General features: G+C 36.4%; 1 pseudogene; it reads left to right on the forward strand.

Moving 5' to 3' along the window:
• Positions 1–18,717, forward strand: part of LOC121423536 — a 122,004-nt pseudogene that overhangs the window by 93,060 nt on the left and 10,227 nt on the right.

Raw genomic sequence — 18,717 nt, forward strand, 5'->3', positions numbered from 1 at the left:
GTCGAATGCCATCCTAACCAATTTTCATTTCTTCCACTTAGTGCCCTGCCCATCTCTCCGTTTCTTCAGTAGTAGTAGTAGTAGTAGTAGTAGGAGTAGTAGTAGTAGTAGTAGTAGTAGTAGTAGTAGTAGCAGTAGTAGTAGCAGTAGTAGTAGTAGTAGTAGTAGTAGTAGTAGTAGTAGTAGTAGTAGTAGTAGTAGTAGTAGTAGTAGTAGTAGTAGTAGTACTAGTAGTAGTAGTAGTAGTAGTAGTAGAAGTGGTATTAGCAGTCGTAGTAGTATTAGTAGTACTAGAAGTAGTAGTAGTAGTAGTAGTAGTAGTAGTAGTAGTAGTAGTAGTAGTAGTAGTAGTAGTAGTAGTGGTAGTAGGTTTTTTTTTGCTGAATGTTGTTGTTGTTGAAAACTACACTCTTAAAACAAATCAGTAATTGACTAGCTCAGTATTCAATTAGCTGCAATTGATATCAATTGATATAGGTCTAGTCACATTTCTGACATATATTCTAGTCAGAAATAACTCTGTTCTAGTATAATACGACTAGTCATGACTAGAATAACAGTTGCACCCAGCTGACCTGACGAGTCATTTTGCCTGATTTGTTCTGAGAGTGCATGTAAAGCAACAGCAGTATTAAAGCAGTATACGTCTATAAAATATACTATATTTCTGCAGTTTGTCAGTATTTTGTTTAATATTCCGGGAAAGTTACCTTATTTCAGTCCAAAATACCATGACATATTTACAACCGCTTTTAAAATGCACGTGAATGAAAGAAAAAAAATCTATCTTGATAACCAGATATTTTTGCGATCGATTAAAATTACATTTTGACAAGACAAGAAAATGTTTGATCATGACATCAAGGTCCCCGGAGCGCTGTCGATTGCCTTGCCTAAAATTACCACCCGTGACGTCATTACATCCCTGATCAATTTCTCAGCTGGTGTTTGGAGCAGTGTCATTTACTGCAGAGAAATCTGTATATCTGTTAGAATGATACCAAGGATATGTGAGTAGCAATGTGAGCATATGCTTTAAAAAAAAATCTAGGTTAAGATGACTAGCTACATTTCTATCAAAATAATAATCCAAAACCAACAAGTTTTTGTAATGAAAAGCTGGAGATGCAGAATTCAAAAGGAGAATTTGCGTACAACCGAGACGGAAATTCTTTATATAAGACGAGTACAAGGTCGATACACTGTATCTCGCAAGATATCAGTGTAAATGTTTGCTCACATATGCACTTTTAAAAGAATATGTTCCTTATACCATGGTCACATTTGTTCTACGGCTGCCGTACGGCGAGTCGAAAACAGCCGTTATAACATTTTTGTACCAGCTTAATATAGGTGGTTTGAATAAAAATGAATAAAACGGCTGTTTTCGACTCGCCGTACGGCCGCCGTAGAGCAAATGTGACCAAGTTATTAGGTATTGAAATTTGCATCATTTCACGAATCCACGTATGTGCATAGAAATTCACGTACTAAAATTTGGTTTAAAGAAAAATACGATAAGGAAATCGAAAGAGCCACTGCAACAATTGACCATTGAAGAATCGATATCACTTTTGAAATTGGTTCTGATCATTCAACATGACATTAATGATACTGGTTCTGATCATTCAACGTGATGGCTTTGAAGGAAATACCATACATTGCAGGGGCCGCGGAACGGTTTTCAAAGTGGGGGGACCAGGGGGGGGGCACTTACATTGACGAGTGGATACCACGCGCGACCAAAAAAACACGTAAAAAGGATGTCCTTTTCACGATAAGGCACGTTACGTACGTAACGTGATAAGGGTGTCAAAAACGCAGAAATAATGAGAAAAGGGTATCTATTTCGCTAGGAAAATTACGTGCTTAGGGTCGAATTTGCGGGGATGATAAACCAAAATTAAAATGTTTTATAAAGGATGTCCTTTTTGTCCCAACACTTCGTGTTTAGAGTCCGATTTGCGCCAGGTGTAGAAGATGGGGTCGTATACTAAACCAATAAGGTAAAGCCGACGACCGAAGGACCCGTAACAATAAAACATTCCTGTACTTGTTCAGGGGTTCATTTCAGGGAATATTTGCCAAGAGCATCGTTTTGTTTCCAATACTTGTTAAGGGTAGGTTTTCACACGCCAATACTTGTTAAGGGGTGCATTTTCAGAATATGGAAATTACGTGTTTAGTGTGCTTTTCGAGACCCCATGGTCGCGCATGGTATCCACTTGTGAATGGAAGTGCCCCCCCCCCCGGGGGGAGCCACAAGTTGGGGCTGACCAAGCACAAAAATCACAATCATATGTTCATTTTTTACGTTTTTGTACAAGGTTTCTGCGGCCCCTGCATTGTATATATTTCCCGAAGTAGTCTCATAATTATTGTCCGGGGGTAGTACGGGTCTACTGAGAGAAATATAATGTGTTATCTCCTGAGATTAAAAGCCAGTCAAGATCATTACCGGCCTATACCTGCAGTGTATTATGTGTTATTCAAGCTATTGTCTGTAAAATTTTAAGTCTGCCTGTTGGTATTTATCATTTCAGGTTATTCGTGAACTTCACGCAGTAATCCTGGCTACGTAACTGTCGTAAAGTTTACAGTGCAAGCGCACATCATGCATGGCGCGAACATGAAATGGTATTAATACGGATATCATGGATCGATAATTTAATACATAGGCGCAATAGGAAAATAACAATATCGCGGAGGAGGGGTGTATGAATATTATATGGTCCAAGTCCTACAACTGAACCCTGGCTGGGTCATTGTGACGTATTTTGTTTTGAGTTAATCAGTCAGTGTTCTATTAATTAAAAGAATGAAAACAGGTAACTTTCATTTTTATTCATGTGTCTTTATATTTGTTTATTTCATTGACTGAGTGATTATTTATGCATTTGTTTACGTGTTTATTTTGTTGAATAATTAATTACTTATTTATCTATTCATTAAGTTTATTTGCTTAATTATTCATTATTTATTAAGCTCTTTTCGTCTTTTTAAATTCATTTAGTCATCCATTCATTTCCATATTGAAATACTAATGGACTGGTTGATACATTCATTCATTCATTATTTGATGATTTTCTCATTATTTCACTAATTATAGATTAATCGATTAAATTCTTTATTGACCGATTGAGTGATTGATTGCTTGATAAAACTAAAAGTTGCTTTCATTCTAGTAAAAATAAAACAAAAAATTATGTCGCGTAGTTGCCAGACTCGATCTTAAAATCCTTCATGCAGTATATTTCTCGACCTTTGCCCTATCACAAATTTCTCTCACCTGTTTACTCATTTGATCCTCAGTAAGAAGTTTATCGATATGGGATTAAATCAAGCATTTCTAGTTCGTAAGATCGTATAGGGGTGAGAATCGGTCTTTGAAATGTCACGACCTTATGAAATCGAAGTGAGACAGATTCAGTTTTACGCTTTATGATGAAACTGTTCTTATCATGCCATGTTACTGCAGCTCTCTTGCAGTTTGTAGTCGCATGTAGTGTATAGATAAGATGTCAGCGCAGCTATGTTTTCGACCCGAGTGTTGGCATATAGGGGCCCGTCTTACAAAGAATTGCGATTGATCTGATCTATTGCAACATCTAAAATACATGTTTGTTCAAACTAATTACTAGAAATGATGTATATTCAATCGTTGTCTGTTTTCTTGACAATTCAGTATGCTTCTTTTTGTGATTGATTGATCGGATCAATCATAACTCTTTGTAAGACCGGGCCCAGGTATATCACAGCGAGGGGGAAGATGGTTTCATGCCGAAATACAGTGCATCTTTCAAATGCTCCGCTATTGATTGATTATATAATGATATCCATGTATCAAATCATAGAAAATAGGAACATTTATGGATGTTCGTTTATTTCGTTCTAGTGGAATACGAATCATGGATATATTGTAACTGAAGATTTTTTTTCAGACAAACCCAAAACTTTGAAGAGGCGTCTTATACATAGTGAAGAATCTGGGGTTTTTTTTGTGGGTGTCTTTTTGGAAATAGATTTTTCATTATGCTACATTTATTTCCTGACGTCTATTTTTGAAACTGCAATCACGTCATTTGGATTTAACTTTATGTAATACAAAGACATTCTGAAATATATTTGTTTAGTGGAAATTTCTCTGTACGTAATGATGTCATAGTAAAAACGTTCGGGGCATTTTATATAATTTGCAAGAAAGCAAAGGAGGTAATACCAAAATCTACAATTTTGTCAATAGTTACTTTTGTAATGAATTTGACTGATAAGGAAAAAACAAATTAACCGTGGAATATTGATGTTGAAAAATACCAATCATTTTGTTTTTATCTTTCCTCCATTCATTCACTGACTCCCCCTTTCCCAATCTCTTCTTCCTTTTCTGTTTTTTATTTCCGCCCTCTCTCGGCGCTTTCTCGCCACGTTTCTCAAATTTGTAAGTCTGTTTTTCACATCGAGATATATACTAATATATCTCTATGGTTTTTCACTCCACTCTCTTCCTTCTATCGCTCAAAATCTTCAAAAAATTATCCTAATCCTCTCTTGAACGAGCCTACATCCAATACAAATACTAGCCGGTGAGGGTGATTGTACTATTCGGAGACTTGTCTCTAAATATTGTCAGAGACGTATCGCTGCCTTTTTTCATTACTTTATTTTTCCAAACATGCGTCTTTGGCTCGCCTAATTGTTTCATTTTGGTGAAAAAAGCGGCATTTCCTGCGTCAAATTTGATTCATTCGGGTAGTTTTTGGTACCGCTTCGGTTAACTTTTGACGACGCCGCATCGGGAAACGGCGGGCGAGGTATAGACGGGCTCTGTGATGAATGAAACACAAGTTTTATACTCCTTTTTTATTGGTGTGACGTCATCGCATCGCTCATTGATTACGTAGGAAATGAATAATGCAGGGCGGAGTAAAATTTTCTGGCATCACGGGGTCGGTAGTCGGTACCACATGGAATAAACTCTATGGTCGGTCCAGTAAAAGGATAATTTTTCTTCGGGCTGTGTTTGTTATTTAGGGCTGCAATCATTATACTGGTTATCATTTTGGAACAATGTAGACGAGATAAGTTTTTGATGCAAATATGATAATGTACGAGTCTTAGCCTTTCTTTCAGTTGACCTATTTTAGGGAAAGTTATCGCCTTCTAACCACTTCCATTGGACGAATTCTATTTGGATATGACGTGCGATATTGACGGTGTGCCCTAAGACATTCTACTTGAATTTAAATATTTATATTTATATACCATATAAACTGATAAACAGGGAATATAATCTCCATTAACAACTTTCCTACAAAGTTTTCAAGAGTAATTTTATTTATTGCAAAGTATTACATAAAGCTTATGCTTCAAGTAAAATATTGTACGATAGAAAAAAAACTTTTATTTCAAGCATTGGTGTACCTTTGGAAAACCATTCATTTTTTTCACAGATCTTAAATATTGTTAATAATTAATAAAGAGGGTTGGTGAAGCGATGGCTCAGGATTCTTGAGTCCCGCTCAATATAGTTCAGTAAATAACAAAAATAATTATAACATGCGACATTTATATAGCGCTTAATTCAAATATTTCTACTTTCAAAAATGTTTTGTTCTTGAAAAGGATGTAGGATATACGCCAGTGTAATAAAATCGATTTGCAATTCGTTGTTGATAGCAATGGAATCCGACTTGACATTGAGGATGGGTCGAATTACCGAATTTGTTGGGGCGTGTTGAATATTAATGAGAGGGCGAGAGTAACTGACTGTATGGTGCGTGTCCGCTTCGTTTAACCTTGCGTTTCATTGAGCAGAGAGTAATAACATGCAGGCTGAGGAAAGGGAAAGAGAGAGAAAATAAGGTGGGGAGAGAGGGGTGGGGTGAAAATTGGTGGATGGTAGGATGTAAATACTAACATTTGGGCCTCCAAGCTTAGAAGTACATGTCGAGCAGATCGCTTGCTAGGAGAAGACGTAGAGGTGTATGAATTAAATATGATTTGAATTTGAATACGAGCGCAGCAGGCCTTCCCCTTTCAACCTCTAATGTATTCAATTGATTATATATCTTTCGTTTTTAAAAATTATTTTGGTTACCGAATTGTTTTTTTTACGGAAAATGCTCACCGTAGGTCTGTGCATGACCTTGTATGTATTTTGGCTTGTCAAAAAATTGTTGGGAATAATTGCCTCTTTGGATCCGCTCCTGGGTGAATGCGTTTTATCTGCACCCCTCCTCACCCCTTCCCCCCTCTCTCTCTCTTTCTCTTTCTGTTATCAGCTTCATTGCTATCATCAGTAGATGAGAAACTGTTCCATCTCCCCGCCCCGCCCCATCTCTCCCTCCTTCTCTCTTTACACACCCACACACACACACACACTAATATCCCTATCTCCACCTCTTTGTCTTTTTGCCATCCTTCTTTCTGTTATCATCTTCATTATATCCAGTAGATGAGAAACTGTTTCACCTCACCCCTCTCTGTCCCTCTCTCTATCTATCTTTTTTCTCTCTCACTCACTCACTCAAACACACACACACACACACAATATTTATCCATATCTCTCTCCTTTTCCATCCCTATTCCTGTTACCAGCATCATTGCTATCATACGTAGATGTGAAACTATAGATTTAGATTAGATTTATTTATTTCCGTTCAACATTTTTTCAAAATACAATCAAAGTAACAATACATATTCAATATAATAGATAATACACACAAATCAATGACATTTCGTAACAAATGTTGAATATAAATCAAACAAAACTACAATTTGTTGCAGTAATTTTATCAATGAAAATAAACAAGAAATGAACGGAGGGACTTGCCAAGAAAAGCAAAAGCTATTACCATGAACCATCCACGAGTCCACAATCGTAGATATTTAAAAACCTACTTGCTTTGTGTTGTATTTGGAACCTCTTAAGGGGGAAGTTCACCCTGAAGAAGACTTTGTTGTAAAAATAGCAGAAAAAATAGTAAAAAATATTGGTGACGGTTTGAGGAAAATCCGTTAAAGAGTAAGAAAGTTATTAGAGTTCAAAGTTTTGGATTTGTGACGTCATAAACGAGCAGCTGCCCCATGTGTTATGTAATATAAAAAGCATGAATTTCAAATTTTATATGGTTCCTGATGACTTGATTTTGTTTTCTATTCATGATCGGGTGTGAAATGATTTGTCTATTGATATACAAAAGGTACAGTAAAAACCATTTACAATTTTCTGAGAAAATGACATTTCATTGGTTTTTTTACCATTCGCTATGTAGGAATGCTGCTCGCATATGACGTCACAAATCAAATAATTGAAATTCTAATAACTTTTTAATTATTTGATGAATTTTTCTCAAACCTTCGGCAATAATTTTTCATTATTTTTTCTGTTATTTTTACAATAAACTTTTTGTCAGGGTGAACTTCCCCTTTAAGGTTTTCCAAGGAAGGGAAAAGGGTGAAAAAGGAGTCATTTAGAGAGAGGGGTAAATAGCGTGTGTGGGTGAATGTGTGTGTGAGAGAGAGATATATATAGAGAGAGAGAAGGTGCAAGAGAATAGAGGGGTGAGATGGAACAGTTTCTCATCTACTGAAGATAAGCTGATAACAGAAAGAGGGATGGAAATAGACAGAGAGGGAGAGGGGTAGTGTGTGTGCGTGTGTGTTCTATGAGGACACCTGTAATGTTCTTCATACATCCTATGGGGTTCTTGATGATGTAAAGAACCCTGTACAAAATTGGTAGGGTACTTCACACCATCAAGAAACACATAGGTTTAAAAAACTGCAAGGTTCCTTGTAGATATTTAAAAAAAATAGTTGTTAAGAACACTTCTCTGCTTCATTGAGGAACTTTAAAAGGGTTCAAATATGGGAGAAAATAGCTTCTAATCAGCAGTACCATTTGCTTAAGAGATTGTATATTGTGGTGCCAGAATCACTTTATTTTGCAAGATTTATTGAAAAAAAAATAGTTTTAACGATAACGATATGAATTATACTAATTATGATTATCGAAAGAACTGTCACATTATTTCATTCTTGTCGGTTAAGCGGTTAAAAAAACCGTGACATTGTACGCAGTGCGATCACCCGTAATTGGTTTTATATATTGGTCGTGAAATTAACCGTAATGCTACGGAGACCTAATTGTCGGTCATGCTCCGACGAGGAAATAATTGACCAACTTTAGAAAGAGCGTTGGGTTTGCGGTGTGTATATGTATAATGTATTCAGTCATTGTGTGCATCGCAATTTTTCAACAAGTAATATTTTAGAAGCGCCATTACGCAGTTTCGTCCATGCTGTGGAAGTTAATCGTGAAAATCGAATGGAAAGGAACGATAGTGGATTTTAAAATAATGTGAATAAAAAGAGAATATTTTAATGTATATATTCGGATGTAAGTATTCATTAGTGATACACTAATGTCATAAACGCATTCGCGCATTTTGGTATAGGCTATATGTGAAACCATCCTCATTTGATTATCATAAATGCCCCTGAAGAACATAGCGCTTACATCAAATTAAGTAGCAGAATGTTTTTATAACATTGTGCGACATTCTTTTTGATATTATTTTTTGTTTGGCGTCACCTGTGCCTGGGAGGCGAAATGCGAACTGAAACACTATGACCCGCAGGTCTCTCTTCCCGATATAACGGATTGGGGGAAGTTTGTGATGCCGATCCAATGTTTTAAATTCTATACAGCAGAAAATTACTTTGCTTTTTGTAACTTCGTGACTATTCCTTGCACACTAGTGGCGTTATGAGCCGAAAATTTTTAGAGGGCCACAAATAGTGCGCGCAGCGAAATTTCTTCAAAGTCGCAAGCGTACTCAGCGAGCCAAAATTTTAAGGTTTTTAAATCGAAACCTTATTTTGTTACAGATATTGACACGATTTTCAGGGGAAAAATTACTCCTTTTCCTTTCATTTTTCTTTTTTTACTACCTCTCTCTCTTTCCTTCATTTTGCTCGGTCTTGGAACATTTGAGGACCATTGCCTCCACGGCCTCAACCCCCCCCCCCCCTCCTTACGCCAATATTGCACACTCAAAGTGCATTAAGGGGGTCATATCCACAGAACCTTGATAAGAGGTTCAAGGAAAGAAATGCTCTGAACATAGTGCATACGGTTTGCAGTCATGTCAGTGTTGCGGAAACGAAATCACGTGATGTCCCGCTAAAAAAATATGGCTGGCCTTTGCATTGTAGAGATATAATTATGAAGGTCAGAGGAAAGTAAAACATTGTGTACTATTCTATTGTGTACCATTCTAAGAGGTGCTTTCAGGACTTGATGAATAGAAAAGGTCAAGGAATATAGTGGAAAGGAGAGGATGAAAAGAAACAAAAGAAGTAGAAACAAAGCCAAAGAAGAAGAAAAAGTAGTAGTATAGTAGTAGTAGAAGTAGTAGTAGTAGTAGTATTAGTAGTAGTAGTAGTAGTAGTAGTAGTAGTAGTAGTAGTAGTAGTAGTAGTAGTAGTAGTAGAAGATAAGAAGAAGAAAAAGGAAAAAAAAAACAACAAGAAAGATTTTTTTAATAGGATAAGAAGGAGAAAGTGAATGAAAAAGAAAATACCAAGGACACGAGGATTTTTTTTAAGGACAAGTACACGAAACCAAAGAAGAAATTGAGTTTTACTTAATTGACGGTAAGATTGATTCTTCTTTACATTGTGATACAGGGTATCATCAAGTATTTTTGTACTTTGTGAACATAATTTCCTATATGTGTAAACGCAACATTCACCTATTGCTGTTTCATGGTGTAAAAGCCCCTACATAATCAGATAACCTACATTAGTTCCTTTCAACACACTACACTGTAAAAACTGCGGTGTTAAAACTGACACCAATAATAGAGGACCACACCCTGAGGTGTTAAAATTACACCCTAGAGATTAAACATAACACCAAAGAGTGTAAATGTAACAACAAAAGGTGTTGTAATAATACCTATAGGTGTAAAACTAAAACCACCAATTTAACACCGGTGTAAAATAACTGGTGTGGTCCTCTATGTTCACCGGTTAACACCACAGTTTTTGCTGTGTATAGGTTATGATCCAATTTACCCTTTACGCCATCATTTTTGTCAATGCTGATCTCTATTGCACCCCTTTCACCCGTTAGAGGTGTCTCATTGTTAATTGCCTATGAATGGGGGTTAATTATCTTTTGATCATTATTGTCAGGCGACCTCCACATCCATCCTGGCATTTTCACGATAAATATATCGGACATATTTACAGTAAAATGCAAAGCCTTTATCCACTGGAAATAAATTGGTTAGTCTGCCAATCATCAGCACAGACATAAATGATAATGCAATATTACCCAGCTTGAGAAATTCAAAGTTCAATTAAAAACCCACCTCTTTCAGAATGTTTGATTTAGTCACTCGCGCATAGAGACCTGTGGGTGTTATGCGTATTTAAGAAATGTACTATTATTATTATTTAAAAAAAAAATTTTGTAAACAAAATCAAGCCTTAAATTCGATGACGTCTCAATCACATCATTCATTTTGAAAGAAATAATATTTGAAGGTGAATCGTCTATGGAGGCGCTCTATCACACAGTTCTCTTTATGACATATAGGCTGGTGTGCTCTACTCATAGTGTTGATACAAACGTCTTTTAATAAAGCGACTGGAAATTAAAGCTTCTTGTAACCCCCCCCCAAAAAAAAAGAAGCATGAATGATTCCAAGATTGACCCCTTTTATTCTTACTGTATAATATACCAAGAACAAAAATGATACCTTTGTGAATATTATAAAAAAATAACGGAAATTATTTATAGCATCATAGTAGTTTAAATATATTACAATGACTACTTTTTATAAACTCGAATGAGTTATTCAAACATCGGAGGAAATTAATCAAGATCAGTAAATAAAGAGTGGTTTTCACTTGTTAGAGAGTGAATTTGACCCTCTTACCAATTTGTGTCAAACTTTCATTCTTGTGATTATTTTCACTCTAAATTCACTCCGAATTGCGTACTATTTGACGTCACTTCCAAATGGAGTGAAATGCGAATGAGAATTCACTCATTTTCTTCTTAGAGAGTACAAGATGGAAGTCCAGCATTCTGTGTAAGAGATCAGAGACTATATTCGAGTACACTCGAAATGTAAGGGATTTAAAATAAATACAGATCGGCTTAGAGTAGTAAGGAGCCGAATGTTAGAATGATGTTTAATCTTCAGGATTCACCGTTAAATATCAAATGATTTAAATTCAAATCTTTTAGATTTATGTTTAAATCAACAAAGTCTACATCTAAATCTGATATTCGGCTGATCATTATTCACAGCTGATCTGGATGTTAAAATCCTCCGAATTTAGAGTGGACTATAAAGTTTGAGCAGGGGCGGATCCAGGATTTTCGAAAGGGTGGCAAATTTTTCGGAGAAGTTTTGACGCCAAGCAAAAAAATTTTTTTCTACCACAAATTGACAAGAAAAAAAATCAACTTAAAAGCGGGGGCACACCTCTGTTTTAATGGCATTTTTACATCACAAGTTGTTTTGTGCCCCCCTCCCTGGATCCGCCAGTGGGTTTGAGTCGATGATAACCCAAATTGGCGCTTTGACCTTACAGTGACTGGGAGAACCCGTCAACACTTGAACGCATGCGTGTTACGAGTTTGATCAGCGCTACACAGATTTGCTTTGCAAGTGGGGAAAGATTTGTTAGCTGATTAAACTTACAACATATAAACTCAGTATATAATCTTAGTGGACTGCATACAGCATTTACTCACGACCCTGTTCACATGCTAAAGATCAACCTCGTGTTATACTGCAGAGAATGTTATTCGTATAATCATGTTCATGCGTCTGTCTACAGAGTTACATTAGTCGTGTTCACCTTCTTGCAGCATAAGTATCAACTGTTTTTTTTTAATCGTATTGCTATGTGAGTAATATTTCCAGTCAAATTTATGAGCCGTCCATATTTCACCATCGACTGAACCCGAGTGTCGTTGATAACTCAGTTATTGACTATTTCTCGAAAATGCATAAGTTTAATATTCATGAGATGGGTATTTCAAAATGATCTTGGAGGGGGTGGGGAGTCGCAAGCAAGTTGATGTTTCAGTGGGTGTAGATTTAGATTAAAAACGTAAAGACGGGGAAGAAAGCGTAGACAGTCACGTGACGTATAGCAATCTTTCACAATGCTTTCATTCCCAATTTTCATCATCGTATTTGTTTGATGTATGTCATTTGAATTCACTCCTTATGCATCCGACTTTAAATTATGCTGTTACGTCATCGGTCTTAAAACTGTGCACACTTACATTGTTACCTTGTTAACCTTTTTAAAGAAGAATCTGGGTTTGTGGGGGAGCTGAGAAATCCCTGATGGACGCCACTTTGAAGCTTGTGGTCTTGCGGATGGTGACAGTCTGAGTACGCCACACTCGCCATAATTCGGATGACAAAGTACTTGCCCTTGACCAACTGAAAAACGAAACAACTGAGATACGATTTTGAACCAGAACATACTGACTTATCTTTTGGATATGAATTGGAGGACCTCGATCAATTTAATAAAATGACAGTGGGTTTAGGAGGTAGCATCCCCAGATCGAGTCGCATTAACCTAGCGAGTCTTGCATTTACGCGTGGTGAATTAATGCCTGTTTTCTGATATCCCAACGTCCGTATTAGCTTACTTCGTAATAACCACGCGACATTTCTGTATTTCCACTCCCGCCGCGGCCGCGGTGCATTTTTTGGCGCGAACTCCGCAAGAGTGGACGATAATTTTTTTTTCGTGGTGGTCGTCTGCGCGGAATTCAGTTATTCGATGCATTTGAAGCTTTAAGTGAGCGATCACGACATTATGGACACGGGGCCAAACTCTTGACAAGTCAGTGGGAATTTCACTGTGTGGTGATCAGTAATCAGCCTGATTATACTCTAATACCTATGATGGATGTCTTTGCTTAAAGGCATTATATTTTGCCCGGGATTCTTAATTAGGACATTAAGGTGCATACATCTGACTCTGAGTGCTTTCGTGCCTGAATCGCTACCAGTATAGATTTACTTGGATATCATTTACTTTTTGGAATATATAACCGACGGGCTTTAAACTACAGAAGGTATTATGGTTTCTCATTTATCGCCGTTAAAGTCAATATTGATCTTTATTCTTTTTTAATTGATTGGAGTATATGGTCATTTCAGACCAGATCATTTTTTTACATATTGTGCAATTCATGGTTCATTACATACCCCCTTAACAATTTTTGTTGTAATTTCAGTATTAGCTAAGATGAAAATTTAAAGCTGTCCAAGGATTCCTCGTCGCGTCATCATTGACCGCTCATCGATCTCATGTCTCCTACATAAGTCCTTTCATGAAACGCCCCCCCCCCGGTGTATGGACTTTTGGTTCAGATTTTAAATTGAGTTTAAACAAATGTTTTAAAAATGTAAATAACTTTTTCGTCGTTTATTAAAAAGCGTTGTTTTATTGGTTATCAGTCTGTTTGAAATTTAAACAATATCTCATCAATTCATAATACTAATAACCAGGTGGGTATATCATATAAAGCTGTTCGTAAGTTAAGATCGACTGTAAGAACTACTGGTGATCCTGTCTTGTGGTAAATGGTATATTCATTGGAGATGGTTTAGTGCGTAAGAAAGGATCACCAGTCGTTCTTAAAGTCGCTCTTAACTTACGAACATCTTTATGAAACGGGTCCCAGGTGGGTGTTTCATATAAAGCTGTTCGTAAGTTAAGATCGACTTTAAGAACTACTGGTGATCCTGTCTTGTGGTTAAGGGTTTATTCATTGGTGAAGGTTTCGCGCGTGAGAAAGGATCACCAGTCGCTCTTAACTTACGCACAGCTTTATGAAACAGCCCCCTGGTTATAAAGCGTTTTGCAGTTTACTTCCCGTAGTCTTCTCAAGTTGAGATTTAGAGCTGATCTCCTATTTGTCTTAATCCCACTAAAATCACCGCGTTTAGCTGCTATCAATCTTACCTCTAAATCTCGGCCTTTTGAGTGAACAACCACCTATCACGCTCCCATTCAAGTTCATATAGGATTCCTCTGGGAGCGAACAGGATTTTCTAATCCTGTTTAACCGTAACTCCTTGACCGAGATACATCTATCGTGCCCCAAATTCATGTTAGCATGCATGCATGCGAGGGTATTTTTTCAAAACAATCTTCCGCGGGGAATGGGTATGGATAGCAACACCATGGCATAACACCTCCTTTACCTAAATTCCTTATTTCCCCCATGAGTGGATTTTCGTCTCGTTGCGCAAAGATACGTAAAGATGCAGACCTTTTCGTTTGAGAAAATGGATACATTAAGTTCGAAAGAGAGGAGTGGGAACTCAAGTACACTGTACGGAATGCTTGATATGCGCCAAATAGTCTTGTGGGTGGATAGGGGGCTTGGGGTACTCGACCCTCCTCCCTCCTTCTGAAAGACAAAAAACAAATAAAATAATGAATTAAAAAAAAGAAATCATTAAATTAATGAATGTAGAACATACGATTTCCTTTTAATCCAGGACCAGGAAAAAAGGGGAAGATAGACAAAGGTTTGAATTGTCGCTCGCTGGGGACTTTAAAAGACTTTTTGTTCTAACGCCCCTTTTATACCCATTATCTCATTTCATTTTATTAATGGAGAGAGGGATTCAAAGCCATATCCGTGAAGTTTTTCGGTTAAGATAACGATGATTTTTACTAAAATTATCAGGGCGTATGCTGGTTTGAGCATGCATGGGGAGGTGGAACTAAAGTGGTGTGGGGTGCACATCCTGCGGACGTGGAACTGAAGTTTGGAAAATCAGCTGTTGAACGCAGAAGAAGGGGTAAAAATTTGGTTTTGCTTGCCAGTGTCGGAAGTCCTCTGCTTCAGCGGGAGGGTGCCCTTGCCGAAATCCTAAATCATAAACATTCGAACGATCAGTAAGAATGAAAGAAATAGCAACTGTAGCACTGATAACAGCAATTGGAATGGGTTAAACATTTTGGATTAAAAAGCGGTAGAAGTATTAGTTTAATCTAGCACAAACTATTGTAAAACGTATATCTGACAATAATTTTACACTTGTTTATTAGAATATTGGTAATTTTAAACTGGTGTTAAAACTGACATCAGTTGGCGATAATAGAGGACCACACCCTAGGGTGTTAAAATTACACCCTAGAGATTGAACATAACTGATAGTGTAAATGTAACAACCAAAGGTACATGTATTGTAATAACACATTTAATTGTTAAACTAACACTGTCAGTTTAACACCGGTGTGAAATAACTGGTGTGGTCCTGTACACCGTTTAACACCACAGTTTTTGCTGTGTAAAAAAAAACATTCAAACTCGTCTTGCACAAATTTGAGATAATTCATTTGAAATTAACTATTAATTTGCGGTTTAAATATTCATTGTGAGCGATACGCATTTAATTTCATCTGGCAATGAACGTTACCATGGATACAACTCACAAACGTCTTTTTTCCTACAATATTACGCTTTAGAATATAAAATATTAAATTTGAAATGTTGGATCTACTTAATAATGGAAGACTTATATTTGATTACTTCGTATACGATATTCTTTGCAACCTTCGGGGATACACTCTAGGTCGTTAATTATGTATGATTACCGCCAACATGGCCAATCGCCTATAATGAAACCGTGAAATGGATTTTCGATATAATCCTTGCTTACTAACATGCACTGGGCCTGGGAGATTTCACGACCAATATACGGCAAAGTGCAGAATGTGATGAAAGAACTTGCCCATGGATGTCCCAAAGCATCATGTGTAATTTGACTGTGCATTTGGGTCAGTATACTATTCACATCTCGTTTACATGTTATCGTACACAGTTCTATCGCATATGATATTTATGAATGACGGTGATATGTTGATGTATTGAATATTAATTAGGCCCACAGTAAATTTCTTACAGTCATGCGCAAGTCCAAATTTGTAATTTTGTGCAAAGACACACCTACTAGGCCTATATATCTACGGTAGATCTCAAAACAGTCTGTAGATGGTGCACACTATGCAAAGGAGCTTTAGTGTCTGCAGTTATCATTATTTTCATTAATATCGAGGGGGAGAATAAAGTAAGCTCGTTTCGGTTATATTGAAAGTTAGGAACAAATATTTTGGGGAAAGAAATTCTAAAGTAATTATGATCACTCAAATTCCGAAGAAAAAAATGATTTGTCGCAAGACATGGACTTTCTATTGAAAGAAATCATTATCATTATTTCAGATTCAATCTAAAGAGGATAGGATTTGTTTTTATTTGATAATAGATTTACTCCTTCATATCACATAATTCCTTCATCAAGTTCTACTGCACTTCATGGTTAGAATTATACTTGCTCAGGTTTAGGATCGGGGTCATTTGTGATTTAGAAGTGTCAGTCGTATAAGGTATTACTGCGCGCCAAATTATAAAGACAATTTTGCACCTGAAGCTCACCCAAAAAAAATTACAATTTCATGTTTAATATCATTTTCATGCCAAGTCTGGTGGTTTTATAGCGCTTTGTAATGTTTTATCAAACATATTTTTGCAATGGATTCTTAAATTTTCATTTTTTTTTAATTATTGGTTAGGGCAAATCGATATGTTTGCCGCATCCTCAATATTTTCACTGCGATCGCCCCCGCTCCATGATAGAAGCAACATGTAGAATGATTTTACTCTATTCTCTACAATTATGTGTATACTTTTGTGTTATACAGGACAGTGATCATTGGGTCGTATTCTATTGCAGCCTATATGCATGTTGAATATCACATTCAGTTAATTACAGATGTTGCAGATAAACATTTATTTATAAAGTTCGTAACGTGCTCCAAATGATAGGTTTCACTTCAAAAAATCCCTCCCGAGTAGCCACATTCCCCCGTAATATTTTTTAGGGTTGCCATTGATATTAAAACCCCATCTCCTGCCATGTTCTATTATACCTTTTTACATGTACGTTCAAAGTATTAAAAACACCTACCCCCCCCCCTTATCGTTAAACGCCTATCTACATCTATAACACCGATCAGACCCTAATGCATTACATAGATTATAAATTCTTAAACATTTCCAAAATGTAAATCTTTTTTCGCACGGTCGCTACGCTCACTCGCATGTTATTAGAAATATTTGTTTAATATATTAAACAAATATTTAATTTTAGTTTGTCTAGTTCAAATTTAAACTAGACAAATCAGCACTCCGAAGTGCAGTCACTATACACGCTCTTTAAAGGGGAATCCAGCCTTGGCCATAAAATGTTGTGTCGGGAAGGAGAAAAATAAATTAAACAGAATGGTGAAAGTTTGAAAGAAATTGGACAAGAAATAAGAAAGTTATAGCTGCTTTAAAATTGAGATCACTAATATTATGTACATTTCAAATCGGCAACTCAGTAAGTAAATTATGACAAGGGGCAAAGACAACTTTCTCATAGGCCATGTACTTTATTAACAGGGATTTGTGGTTTTCTCCAAAGTACCTATTCCCCTGGGGCAGTAATCTAAATATAACCCAGGTAGTATATTGTTTTATGTCCTCATGAAAGAAAAAAATATAATTTGAAATAAAACTTTTGGGGAAAATGAAATTTAGCCAAAATATGTATTGGAGTACATGGAGGAATAGTCCTTGCCTTACATCACTATGACATCCCATGCGGCCAATTTGAAGCCTCCATGGGTATAGTGATTACCAATATTTACAACTTTTAAAAATGCATAACTTACTTGTTGTTTGTCCAATATTGTTCAAACTTTCACCTATCAACTTGTCTGATTTTTCTTTTCCTTATAAAAGCATTTTTTCATTTGAGTTGGATTCCCCTTTAAGAGCTAAATTAGCACTTCATTTTTAAGACTGTAGGAGGGGGGGAGGACTAGCTTAGTCTATCAACAATAGGCCATTTGCATTGAATAAACCAACGTCGAAATTTTTCCAAGCCCCCTAGAACCCCCCCCCAAAAAAAAAAAAACACCGTGCCTATGTGTGAGGGAGGAAGGGGGTTTTGTGGGTGTGTATTTAAAATTTTGTATGATTATGTCGGCGCGTGGGAGTGCATACGAATTTTAATCGGGATTAGCATTCAAACAGATCGTTCATGTCGGGGTAAATCATACCAACGACCTTTTCACAAAAGGGTAATGGGAGATCGTCCACGTCTGCATTCATTTTCTATTAATGTTTCATGAATGTTTATGAATCATTTAAGATTCTCGCCCGCTGCGAACGTTTTCAAGAAGAACATAATCTCAAGCTTACTTGTTTGAGATGACAATTTTTAATGAATTGCTGGTTTACTTGCTAAAAGTGGTAGTAGAAATGTATTTGAAATGAATTATCAATTTCCGAAAGTAGTGAAAATAATTTAGATTCACTTGTGTTTATCATGTATTCGCTAAAAGGCACACACAACTGTTCTCAGGCTATTCAAAGATAAATATGGTAAGTGTACAGAATGTCGTCAAAGATAAAATTAATACATTTGAAAAACAAGTTACAACTTTAAGTAAGTATAACACAATTTCTAAATGATTAATCAATTTTCAAATAATTTAGAAAATAACATATTTCTTGAAACAACATAGCAAATTGCATTTAGACTTAAACACGAAATATTGTCGTCATATTGACATTTTACGCAATAAGTTTCTCATTAT

This window comes from Lytechinus variegatus, chromosome 11 (assembly GCF_018143015.1).
Source record: "Lytechinus variegatus isolate NC3 chromosome 11, Lvar_3.0, whole genome shotgun sequence".
Lineage (NCBI taxonomy): Eukaryota > Metazoa > Echinodermata > Echinoidea > Temnopleuroida > Toxopneustidae > Lytechinus > Lytechinus variegatus.